The 13,539-nt window shown below is 39.2% G+C and overlaps 1 long non-coding RNA gene across 2 annotated transcripts; it reads left to right on the top strand.

The window, feature by feature from the left end:
* The first annotated feature begins 541 nt into the window (after positions 1–541).
* LOC126382198 (uncharacterized) lies at positions 542–10,830 on the top strand. 2 transcript variants are annotated; one of them, XR_007569043.1, is made up of 3 exons: positions 542–696; positions 872–987; positions 10,705–10,830. It is a non-coding gene; the product is annotated as an uncharacterized LOC126382198 (long non-coding RNA). The 2 variants fall into 2 exon arrangements; XR_007569042.1 differs by lacking the exon at positions 10,705–10,830 and adding an exon at positions 7,919–8,197.
* The last annotated feature ends 2,709 nt before the right edge of the window (positions 10,831–13,539 follow it).

The following is a 13,539-nucleotide window of genomic DNA, read 5'->3' as shown; positions in this document are numbered from 1 at the left end:
ACAAATGATTTAACCGACTTATCTATAACAAAACACTGTCAGGGAAAACGCTTTAACAGACTTCAAATCATGAAAATGAAAAGACATAACAGCTTATGTGACCGACTCATATCCCGGAATACGACTGATTTGCCACCCGCCCAGAATTTTGTGCATTTTTTTGTCGGTTGAAACACGGGTTTTTAAAAATGTACCCAAAGTGCTAATTGGTTGAAGCGCCAAAAAGTAGCTTCGATTGATCTGAAACCAAGATCAGTCGACGCGGAAAAAATCGCTGATTCCGAATATATATATAAGTCAATTTCGCCCAAAATGTCGCTTAAACCCATTTGGCTTTCAACCCTCGATATTTTGGATAAGGGATGTTTTCACACGTGAAGTGTTATTGTAACTGTTGCCTTATAGCAGTGCAATAAAGTATCTTTGTATTTTATACATGTGAAACGTTTCTTTATGTGTTTTAAAAATCAAAGAGGTGTAGACTATATCAATATATTTTTTTAAATACTTATGTATTGTAGGATTTGTAGATTTTCCGGAAATGGCATTAAGTAACTACTTGGACAGTAAAACAGTCTAAATAGGTACCTAAACCTGTTGATAAAGGAGTTTCACAGCGTATTAATCTAGGAGTTAATAGTGCAATCTGACACTGATCCGGTCTGCCAAACAGTGTATCAGCTACTGAAGAAAAAGGTCTTAAATATTTACTTTAATTTTCAACCCTTCATCTCAACACACAAAAACAAAACAAAAACAGACAAACAAAATACCGCACAAATTCAAAACTGACGCATTATCTAATATCTCCTGAATTCCTTTTCGCAATTTGAATCGAATTACATTTTGTTTTTAATACCATTCCTTTCAGGGAAATCATCTTGAGCCTTCCGGGGTCCACCCGTGTCGGCTGGACCCATCTCTATATTGGCTATATAACCAGGTAGACGCCTAAGACGTTACCTAACCTGTGGCCTAAGGCGACAGGTAAGTTAATTCTATTTCTATCACGCTGGTTGTGAGGTTTACCAACCCCATCAATATTGGTGTCACGGTTATTATTGAGCCGCCAAAGGCCTCTGAAATACCTCATATAACGATTACTAACTTACATTAGTAAGTAGTAACCGGGTGCCAACGAAATGACGTGCCTTCCGAAGCACGGATCATCTTACTATTGGACAAGCAGGTCATCAGCATGTAATGTCTTAATCATACTAGGGATCATAAAGTGATTTTTGTGATATGTCGCCACCGGGATTCGAACTCAGGTCCTCCGGATCGTGAGCCCAACGCTAAACCACTGAATGACGGAGTCCGTTTTTCTTTTAAACCCGTTGCTCGATCAGCCCTACCCTGAGGTCACAATGTAGAGTCTTGAGGGTAAACCTACAAACGTGAGCGACTCCAACCTCTAGAAGTGGTTGCGATCGGTAAACAGTTTATTAGTCAGATGTGTTGACAGAACCCGTTCTATTATTAGGTGTCTAAGCGCTGTATCGCTGATGGCCGGTCCCATCTGTAGAATCCCCACTAAACTCCCAGCATTTGGGGACATCGCCATAATCCCACTGACAGTATTATTTACTCGTTGTTTTGTTAAGCTAATTTATAACAATGTTTTTCGGTAAAACCGAATAAGTATTGTTGAATGGACACAGCCTTGTTATGATGCAGTTCGTTTCGTTTTGAGTGGAAGCGATAAACAAAAACGAGAAATGAATTAATCTTCTTCTTCTATCGTGTGGGTTGTGTGATTACCAACCTCATCAACCCAAGTGTCAGGGTTACTATTGAGCCGTCAAAGGCCCCTGACATGGCTCATGTAACGACTACGTACTTATATCAGTAAGTAGTAACGTGCCTACCAAAGCACGGATCATCTTACTTTCGGAAAATCAGGTGATCAGCCTGTAGTGTCCTAACCAAACTAGGGATCACTTTGTGATCTATTATGAAATAATAATAAGAATGTTTTTGTTATGGTAAGATAATATATCCTTTCCAGCCGTATTCGGCAATGGCGACAAGTTGTCAATCTAGGAGCGCCTAAGATGCGGTCTTTAATGGCTGACGTAACCGATCTTAGCAGTGAATGTATGACCCCATTTACTGCACGTCAGCATACCTCCAATATAGTTGTAAATTATGGCCGCAGGTGGTAAGCCCTTCAGCTCGTCGCGGTTAGAGTCCAGCTCTTCTCGACGTTTCTGTTCTAAGCCATACACTTTGGTGTTCAAAGTATGCCTCCATTGTGGCCGACCCTGGGCCACTATCTCCCACTGGGATGGGGCCAAATCATATCTTTAACTATACATACATAAACTCACGCCTATTTCCCACCGGGGTAAGCAGAGACTACTACTTACAGATGTAAGTAAGTAGTAGTTACATGAGCCATGTCAGGGACCTTTGGCGGCTCAATAATAACCCTGACACCAGGGTTGATGAGGTTGGTAATTCGCTTAACAGCCCACACGATAAGAATAAGATTACCTGTACTACTATGACGACTACTGGTACTATGATACTAAACCTCTAAAACGTTGTTAAGAAACGTTTGAAAAAGTACAAAAAACCGCACGAAAAATTTTAACGAGGATAATGCCATAAAATCTTGACAGAAAAATATTATGGGGCAGTAAAATTTAACACATATGGGACCATGATTTTCTCATTTAACGCGTAAAGTAAGTACGTGTAATAGCGCCATAAAAGTAATGAAACTCGGCATTTTTAACATCTAGTAAAAGCTTTCTTTTTTTGCTGACACTCTGAAAATGTCGTAGAAGTGTAATAAAATGTCTCTCACAAGTGTTACAATATATATAGCGAGCCTCATCAACCTTGGTGTCAGGGTTATGATTGAGCCGCCAAAGGCCCTTGACATGGCTCATGTAGTGATGGGCAGGGAAAGAAAAAATTGGGTGGGAAAGAAAAAATATCGGGAAAATATGGGAAAATAAAATAAACACCCGAAAAATTCCCGAATCATGGGAAAATATTTTTTATTTAATTATTTTTAATCTTATTATTATTTGTATGTCGTTTCCATGTCTCGGATCGGGTCTGTCATGGAGTCCTGGACTTTTGGCAGGCGTGTGTGGGGCCGAAGCCAACACGTAGAGGCCCCTTAAGACAATTTACTCTAAATGTGTTGTGACACCAACCGGCGATTATCCCTGTATGCACTATGGGAGTGCACCCAAAGACAATCCCTGGTTCGTGTAGGACTATTGCAGATTATGGGAACAAAAGGAACTGGGCTATTGGGTTGGGGGTTAGTGAACCTATATACTGGGGCTATGGGGGACTATGGCGCCTGCTCGACTAATGTTAATAACAGAGATACATTGGGCAGGCGGTGACTCGTCACTCACTGGTTGGGCCACCTATCTAGCCGACGCGACTGGACGGCAAGGCAGCAATATGGTTGTGAGCATCTCAGGGTGTCAAGAGGTGTACACCGCTTTCTGCGAGGCGGTTTACCCGCCTTACCAACTCGCGACTTATGCATCTTTCACTTCCACCCTGCGAGCGTATAGCTCTAACGCCCCACTCTGGCTGGCCAATGAAGTCAAGCCAGAGGTGAGAGTCCTGCGGCCCCCGCTAAAGTCCACTCCGGCCAGCCAGTACTGTAACCATCTTTGTTGCTCTTCTTTGGACTCTCTCTAGTAGTGCAATGTTCTTCCGATAGTAAAGTCTCCATATTTGAAACCCATGTTCTAACAGCGGTTTGACGTAAGTAAGTTTTGTAAAGCCTAAGAAACAATTCCGTATCTATATGATAAAAAGCTTTTCTAATTATGTATAAGAGGGAGTTATCCTTCTTAGTGATTCCAATAATGTGTTCGTCCCACTTTAGATTATGTGTTATCGTTATGCCAAGGTCATTTTGTTTTTTAAGACACTCGAGAGGTTTTGAGTCAATGGTGTAACTCAACGTGGGGTGGTTACTGCCAACATGCAACACAGTGCATTTGTCTACGTTTAATGTGATTAGCCAATCTCGGGTCCAAGCAATTACTCTATCAAGATCATCTTGGATTATATTATGGCTAATAAGTGGATTCCCCGTTATTTTCGTGTCATCTGCAAAGAGTGATATATCAGACATGATACCATGTTTAAGATCTGTAAGGTAGATACTGAATAAAATAGGTCCTAACACCGATCCCTGCGGCACACCGCTGAGGACTTTTCTGGGAACAGAGTATGATTCTCCGATGCGCACAGAGAATGTGCGATTTGACAGGAAGTCTTCAATCCACTTCACGACATTGCCTCTGATTCCAAAGGGCTCTAATTTAGCAATCAATGGTGTGACAGGAACTCGATCAAAAGCTTTTTCATAGTCCAAGTAAATAATATCTGTAGGTATTCGTGCCTCCCAATTTCTTGCACAAAACCATGTTGCTCCTCGATGATGACATTCTCTCGTGCCAAAAGCATCCTATATATGCTATAATATGTAGATATATTTGCATGGAATTATTAAAATCGAACATTCCATTCAAAATATATTACAAAGGAGATCATCGGCTTTCCATACTTTGGCCGGCCCAAATTTGAAAGTGCCGGTCAGAGAAAAAAAAATGTGTCAAACCTTTCGAGTAGATTGTTCTGAACATTTTTTACTATGACACCAGACGTGTATGACCATTAGTTTGGCTTTAATTGGATTTTAAAAATCTCGACTTTTCATACATTTTGTAAAAAATAATATTATGTCCGTTGGGAAAAAGAGGTATACATACAGACGTATTACAAAGGACCGTTAGAACATTTATTAGTATGGCGCCAAACTTCTATGACCATTATTTGGACTTTCAGTTTTGGTTAATATGTTAAAATGCCAGCCATCGAAAAAAATACGTTGAATCTGTCTAATAGTTGCTTCTCAATATTTTTTAATAACACCAAACATCTATGACCATTATTTTGGCTTTTATTGGAATTTACGTTTTAGTTTAAATATGAAAAATGCCGACCAGCAAAAATATCATGTTGAGAGTATCGAGTAGATGTCTGTTAACATTTTTTTTCTATAGCGCCAAACTTGTATGACCATTAGTTTGGCTTTTAGTGTATTTTAAAAATCTTGATTTCTTATTTATTTTGTATGAAAATAAAGTGCTTTGGGTAAAAAATGCGGTACGGCGGATTACAAAGGACCTTTAGAACATTTAATAATCTGGCGCAAAACATTTTTGACCGTTATCTTGACTTTTTATTCGTCTCTCTTTCCGTTTTGGTTCAAATGGGAAAATGTCAGCCAGCGAAACAAAATAAGTCAAATCTTTTGGTAAACGACTAGAACGACGTATTTTTACTATACTACCAAATGTCGACTTTGGCTTTTATTGGACTTTTTAAAAAAACTTTTTTTTATACATTTTAACAATGACAACAAGCAGAGCTTTCCCAATGACTAGTTATTAGTCAGATAAATACTTTGTGTTTTTGTTTTGTGTGTTGTTAGGTGAACTTCTATATTAATACTATCTGATTTTAGATATGACGTTGGCTGTAGTTTTTGCATTCGACTCAACGTTACGGCCTAAGTTTAGGTTGAATTATGGTATTGATTCACCTTGACCGTAAATGGTTACCACCCTCCAAAGATAAGCTTGCCATCTAGTGACGAAACTCGTATATTGGCATGACGTCTGAAGTATCTGTTAGGGAAAACAGGAGTCGGGTAGTTGTACTTTGCAAGTATGCCTATCACAATGTCCTGGTGCTACTCGGCTGATAACATAGTAGGTACCTCTATCACCCCACTGTTTATTCCTTGTATACACTTTTCTTTAAAAAAAGTAGTATCTTAAGCGTGTATCACCATCAAGTAAGGTAGTGGTCAAACGCAAACCTATTTTTCAAAAGACGACCACCATAATATTACGCCTTTAGCAAGATAGTTCCATTATCACTAGATAAAACTTTTTTTTTTATTTTTGGAAAATCGAATTAAGTTCAAAATATTGGTCATAGTCGTTTAATGCCATAGTAATAAACATTCTGACGATCCTTTAAATAACGCGCCTGTTATATTTTATTTTTATACAAAATGAATCAAAAATCAAGTTTTTTTTAAATCCAACAAAAGCCAAACTAATTAATGGTCATACACGTTTTTGTCATAGTGAATAATGTTTACAGGTATCTTTTCGATAGCTTTGACTTGTGTTTTTTGCTGACCGGCACTTTTCACACAGAAACTATAACGTAAAGTCCAACAAAAGTCAAAATAATGGTGATAGACGTTTGGTGCCCTAATAATAAATGGTCAAATGGATAAGTTCTAACGGGATATACAAATATTGTTTCATGGCCGGCACTTCACATTTTCACCAAAAATGTATGAAAATTCAGTTTTTTTTTTAATTCGAATAAAACCGAAAATATTGACCCTACAGCTTTGGTGCCATAGTAATAAATGCTCAAACGGATAAGTTCTAAGGATATATACCATTATTGTTACTTGGCCGGCACTTTACATTTTCACCAAAAATGTATGAAAAATACAGTTTTTTAAAATCGAATAAAACCGAAGATATTGACCCTACAGCTTTGGTGCCATAGTAATAAATCCTCATATGGATAAGATCTAACGGAATATAACAAAATTATTTTTTGGCCGGCAATTTGACTTCTGGGCCGAAATCCGATGATCTCCTTTATGTTTTTTAAGAGTTCATACGACACTACGACAGAAGATAAATTGGGCATAAGTAGGCATACATTATATTTAAATGGTCTTTGTTGGAAATCCTTACTTTTAATACAAATATACGCGATAAAAAATATTTTCCCTTGAAATGGGAATTTTTCGGGTTTTTTCCCTCAGAATTGGGAAAATTCCCAAAACGCGGGAATTTTCCGGGTAAGAACCCAACACTAGGCTCATGTAACGATTACTCACTTACTTACATCACTAAATATAAACCGCCCGAGCGTGCCCTCCGAAGCACGGAATCATCTTACTTTTTCGGACAATCAGGTGATTCAAGCCTGAAAAGTCCTTACCAAACAAAGGACTGTCTCACAAAGTGATTGCGACAATGTCCCCATCGGGAATCGAACCCGGACCTCCAGACAACTGTCAACTGTCTCCATAGCAAATTTTATTTAAGTTGGTTAACCGATTTAAGCGCGAGAAGGACAGATTGAATTCCTTTCGCATATGAATTAAGTGTGGATTTTTATGTAACATAATAATTGGTAATGACTAAAATACGACTAAACTAGAGAGGTTTGTATACCACTCGGGTTATATAAGAAAACCTACTTTTCTAAATTAATCGTCTGTTTTGTTTCTTCATCGACGTACATTGGAGAAGCTTGGGGGGGGGGGGGGGGAGTAGGCTCTCGTATCCCCTCCGGTCGACGAGGGGAGTGTTGTGATTCGCAATGGGACGCTTGTAAGTTGTATATAATTTGTTTAATAACAAAAGAAACAGAAAAGATAACACAAAACTCAAATAGGTAGTTCCTTCCTAATTTGTACTTTTATAAGATTATTTATTGAAGATTCTTTGAAATCATTCACCAGTCTTTTACCTACTGTGCCTACAACGTGGAGTAGGTTTTCCTTTTCTTATTTTTTCTTCTAGTTTTCTTTACGAGATTAAAACCAAAGTCATGTCATTTGTTGTTCATTGTCCTATCTCTGGAAATATGATTTTTTCTCGTTTGAGAAATGTTTGTGACATTTCTAGGAATATTTAATTTCGGCGTGGAAATGAAAGCCCTTCTTACCACAAGACGGTAAGATGGCATTTAAAAGGTTATGTAATAGGTTTTTTGACAACCTGAATTCGTATAAGCTCTGTTCGAAAAACGCGTGACTTACATCCTAGCGTTATGGGTTTGAATCGCTTTTTTTTTGACGTGACTTATTGTAGGTTTGCCGCAGATGGCATTAACTACTTGGCCGGACAAATGGGGAGCGCTGAAGGCTCTCACCCGGTACAACGTTTAAGACAACAGGCCTGAGGGTGCCCAGTTGGGCGCGAACCTCGGCTCAGGGCGTCGTCTGAGAGGAAAAATATTTGAAAAAATTAATCGACCCTAGTGGGTCGATAGCGATAAGCGCTGAATGAGGGAAATCGTCGACCACGCCGGCGGGGTCGGTATCGGGGACCTGAAGTGTTTGGTGTCGCGAGCTGATTGGCTGCCTCTATGGCTAGAGTAATCGGGTCGCCGGGATCGTATATTACGTCCTTCGGACGCCGATACTTTTCAGTACCGTCCCTAAGCGGAAGGTTTGAATCGCGGTTCGGGCACTAAACCACTGAATTATGTTCCTGTTTGGATCATAGATAATTGATATCACGTGGTTACCAGGTTTTGTGCCCGGTTAATGGTAATATGCTCGCCCTCTATAATATGAGACTTAAACATAGCTGGCGAAGAGTAGGTGTGTACTAAAATCAGAAATCAGAATCATTTATTCAACGTAATTATCATGGATAAACTTATTGAAGGTCAATGTAACAGTTTTGAATTTACGTCATTTCGCAAGGTGTTATGGCTGAGGAGAAGAAATGATAAGAAACTGCAATAGCAACACATCTTTTAAATCAATGAGGGTATACATTACAAGTTATTTAATAACTAGAGGAACACATTCAATACCAGACATTTTTATCATTTAGGTAATCATTAATCTCATAATAATCTTGTAAATAAAATAAGCTTCACATGAGCTGTAATTTTTTTTCTCTGACAAAAATATTATCTGGTATTTTATTGTAAAAACGTATGTATAACCCCAAAAACGATGAATTTAATTTACTTAATTTAGAATTTTCAAAAGCAATTTTATTTTTATATTCCTTGTATTACCTATCATAGTTTCTCAGAAGGAGAAATACATTTTTACGTAATATATACATAATGTTTTCATAAATATTTTAACTTGCGACCGTCAGTATATTTATTTATTTAAACAGCTCCCTAAAGAGTCCCGACGACGCAGATTAAAGACATCTATGCCTACCTCTTTGGGAATATAGGCGTGATGATATATATGTTTTGACAACGTTTATGATGTAATGATACTACTTAGTGTGGTGACAAAATTAACGTTTACGATTTTGTTTGCCAGCGACATGATTGGCGCCGCATGACTGAAAAAGCCGACCCCGCCTAACGGGCAGTGGTGAGAACTTTTAACGAACTTTTAGATTTTTATAAACATACCTACTGTTGAATCGATCGATTCATCCGTATCTCGAGTGTTCGAGAAAAAAATAAATATGAAGTGACAGTTGAGACGCTGCTTTCGAAATCGTCATTATTTCATTATTTTGAATATTAGGTAATTTTAAGTGATTTATAAAATTTGTCTAACACTACGTGTGTAAACTCACGTCCGTGTCCTCAGACGTGTTAGGCAGATTCAGAAACCACCATCAACCTCACTCACTCCCGATATTTGTCCCTAAACGAACAGGATTTTATATTATTCTTACCTAAAAGTTTGATAAACAATTTTCATAGTCGCTCGGTAGACGCCGAAGTTTTAAATTCAGTGGGACTTTGAATGCGAAGTTGAACTGCATTTTAATATGAAGAACCTTACGTGTCACCCACACAGTTTTCTGCTAGGGACAGAGTGGATTTAGTACTCGGGAAAAGTGTTTTAAATCATAAGTTCCTTAGTTTTCAAGTGTCTCTACGTTTATGGTTTTACATAGGTATAGTAGGCGCTACTTTTCATACGTCCGGCCAAGTAGTTAATGCCATTCGCGGCAAATCTACAATAAGTCACGTCAAAAAAAAAAAATCTCATACGACGCCTAGAAACAAGGTTCGCGCCCAATCGGGCACCCCAGGCCTGTTGTCTTAAATTTTGTCCCGAGTGTGGAGCGCCGAGTGTGAGTCCTCAATGCTCCCCATTTGTCCGGCCAAGTAGTTAATCCCATTTGTGGCTGATACACAATAAGTCACGCCTAAAACAGTCCGCGTCACGAACGAAGTCCACGGAAAAAAAATGAAACTTATTCTTTAGTGGGTGTACCTCTGGCTACCCCTTCAAGGATAGCGTGATGCTATGCGATTTATGTATTATATTTAGTCTCCGTATGGTTACGTTTTGCCTAAAGATCCTAATGCGCGAGTTTATGTAAATATGTACGCATGTGTGATGTTCTAAAGGTTGGCAACAATGCTCGGTAGGATTCTCTCGTAGCAGAAAATCATAAGTCGTTCCAGTAAACACACATTGTTTAATGTTCAGTTGCGTGCGCAATGTTGGTATTTAGCTGGGAACACTGTTTATGTTTCTGAGCTAAGGATAAGACATTTGGCTGGATATCAAAGATGTATGTTAATGTGGTTTGGCTTGAAAGTGGAGGTTTTGATATTTGTCTCACGATTACGCGTTTGTTGGATTTTGATTGAAAATCTTTAAAAAACACCTTTTTTTAATCTTTAACAGTACTTAGTGCAAAAGATGCTGAGTCGTGGGAATCTGTTATTTGAACCTCACATCCCAACAGGGGATAATAGGATTAGAAGAAGAAAAGAAGCAGCTCTAAAATTCTATTTGGACGAAGTTCCTCTGGTTGATTAGAGTAGGGTCAGTCTTTCAACAAGCTATTTTCTCCGAACTGTAATGCTTTGACTTTTGGAACTGTATTCTGTCTTCTTTCGTGTGATCAGTTCAATGACCAACCTCATCATTTCTGTTGTCAGGGTTATTACTGAGCCGTCCTGACAAGCCTCAGCAACCAGCGACGTGGCGTTGCGTTTATACAACTAATACTTATAACTATTTCTAACATAACAGTTGATTATGGTGTTATGTTGTGAATAATAAATAAATATATAAATATACTAAATGGGGTGGATATCGACTGTCATATGAGATTTTAGCCAAGTTATCACATATTATTGAACGAAAAGCGGTTCTTAATCGTAGAACTGGGAATTACACAGAAGTTGACGGACAAGCTGTCGGATGGACTCACGATATAGAATAAGCAATCTCACAATCACCCTGTCTGCCTTTAAATAAATAAACTGGCCTCAGTGGTCCAGCGGTTAAGCGTCCAGAGGTCCCGGGTTCGAATCCTTTAGTTTAATTAGGATATTACAAGCTGATCACCACAGCGGCCTCCATGGTCTAGTGGTTAGGGCGTAAGGCTCACGATCTGGAGGTCCGGGTTCGATTCCCAACGGGGACATTACCGAAATCACTTTGTGAGACTGTCCTTTGTTTGGTAAGGACTTTTCAGGCTTGAATTACTTGATTGTCCGAAAAAGTAAGATGATTCCGAACTTCGGAGGGCACGTTAAGCCGTTGGTCCCGGTTATTAGCCGTAAAAACACCTCCACCAACCCGAATTGGAGCAACGTGGTGGAGTATGCTCCATACCCCCTCCGGTTGATTGAGGGGAGGCCTGTGCCCAGCAGTGGGACGTATATAGGCTGTTTATGTAAGCTGATCACCTGATTGTCCGAAAGTAAGATGATCCGTGCTTCGGAAGACGCGTTAAGCCGTTGGTCCCGGTTACTACTTAGTGATGTAAGTACGTAATATTTAGGTACATGAATCGTGTCAGGGTAATAATAGCCCTGACACCAGGGTCGATGACGCTGGTAATTCACCTCACAACCCACACGATAGAAGAAGAAGAATGAACTGCATAAGTACATTTTGACTAATGTTTTATCTTGTAAGTTCACTGATGAATCTACGAGCTAAATGGTCCTAAAACCATCTGAAACCTAAAGCAACCACACGGAAACTTGGCAAATGGTTCCCAATGGTTCCGCTTATTTACTTCACATACATATTCCGTACGACTGTGGAATGGTTGCTTTCTAGTTTCCGATCTTGCTTGTTGACTTATGTTATTTGGAATATTTGCTAGAGTCGTTCCGGGGTATTGCGTCGGATACTTATTTGAGCGTTTCTGTTTCCGTGTTATTGTATTAAATACTAAACACATAAACCTTATATACCTCACCTCCGTAGTCCCTAATGGGGCCAGAAGTAATTAAAAACAGCAAGTCCTAAATATAGAAATCCTTTTTTTTTGACGTGACTTATTGTAGATTTGCCGCAGATGGCATTAACTACTTGGCCGGACAAATGGGGAGCGCTGAAGGCTCTCACCCGGTACAACGTTTAAGACAACAGGCCTGAGGGTGCCCAGTTGGGCGCGAACCTCGGCTCAGGGCGTCGTCTGGGAGGAAAAATATTTGAAAGAATTAATCGACCCTAGTGGGTCGATAGCGATAAGCGCTGAATGAGGGAAATCGTCGAAGTAGAAATCCCAACAAAAACATTTCCATGTAAAATATACCAAGATGAGATCATATCGATTGTATGTCAAAAAGTTCTCATGTGGAGCCAAGTTTCTAACTCTACACGGGCTAACGATACAAACCCTAAGTTCACAAACTCTACACGTTAGGTAAAATATGGGTTTTGCCCGTTTCGTTCCTACAAATCTATAATAACTGGTAATGGACAGTCAATAAAGTTGTCCATGGGGACGGCATAAAATTGTTTTTTTTTTTTTTCACCTTACGCTTAGAGACTATGGAATTCCATTTGCTTCGTTCCTGACATTTCATACACGCACGCCGGTTCTTTGTTTTTGACGTGACTTATTGTGGATTTGCACTTGGCTACTTGGCCGGACAAATTTGGAGCGCTGAAGGCTCTCACCCGGTAACGCCGGTTCAGAGTAGATCTTACTAAACCTTTTCTAAGGACATCTCCAATTTAGTCAATATACGTCCTTCTAGGTCGTTCTCTGCCTCTTCTTACGTGGGAATTAAACATAGCTGGCGAGGAGTGGGGGTGGCCTACTCCTTCAGGGATGTAGGCTATAACGTTTTGTTTATGTTAAAATAACTGAATATTTCCATTGAATAGCGGTATATTAATGTACAGTGACATTGCTCTCAGCAGTCTCAGATAAACGTGGCCGCCCCAGTATGATCTCAGCTAAACGGATTAGCAGCGACTCAGACCTGAAGGTCTCGTCCACTTAATACAGATCCCTGACATTATGATATTGTTTTGGACGATTTTGAATGCTTTGGGTGAGATGGATAGGAAAAGGCTGTTCTCACGCAGTCGACGGCTCCGTGTCCAACATAATGGATAATTCCTTTCTCGTCACTATCATGGTCAATGCTATATCCATTTTAGTACTTCTTATCAATAGTGGCTGCAAGTTGTCTTTGATTACTTGTAGCTCAGCCCGCCCCAATACGGATTACGGGCGTGAGTTTATGTATGTAAGTACGCAAGCTAATCATAAATATATTACATTAAAAGTGTTATACAAACAGTGCAGCGCTACTGAAATCTTCAAGTACTTTTCTTGAATTGTACGTATACAATAGAGAAAACTTAATATAACACCTCATACTAAAATAACTCACATACGCGATATTTTAAGAACAACTGTTTTCTTTAACTTCATAACATGTTCCACCTTTCGCAAGTTTCACATGTCTTCCTTGACCAATCTAAAGTGACCTCCAAGTAGTATAACACCAATAGAGATG

Source organism: Pectinophora gossypiella, chromosome 3, assembly GCF_024362695.1.
Source record: "Pectinophora gossypiella chromosome 3, ilPecGoss1.1, whole genome shotgun sequence".
NCBI lineage: Eukaryota > Metazoa > Arthropoda > Insecta > Lepidoptera > Gelechiidae > Pectinophora > Pectinophora gossypiella.
The sequence above is the reverse complement of the archived record's forward strand: the minus strand, read 5'-3'. Positions and strand labels throughout refer to the sequence as shown.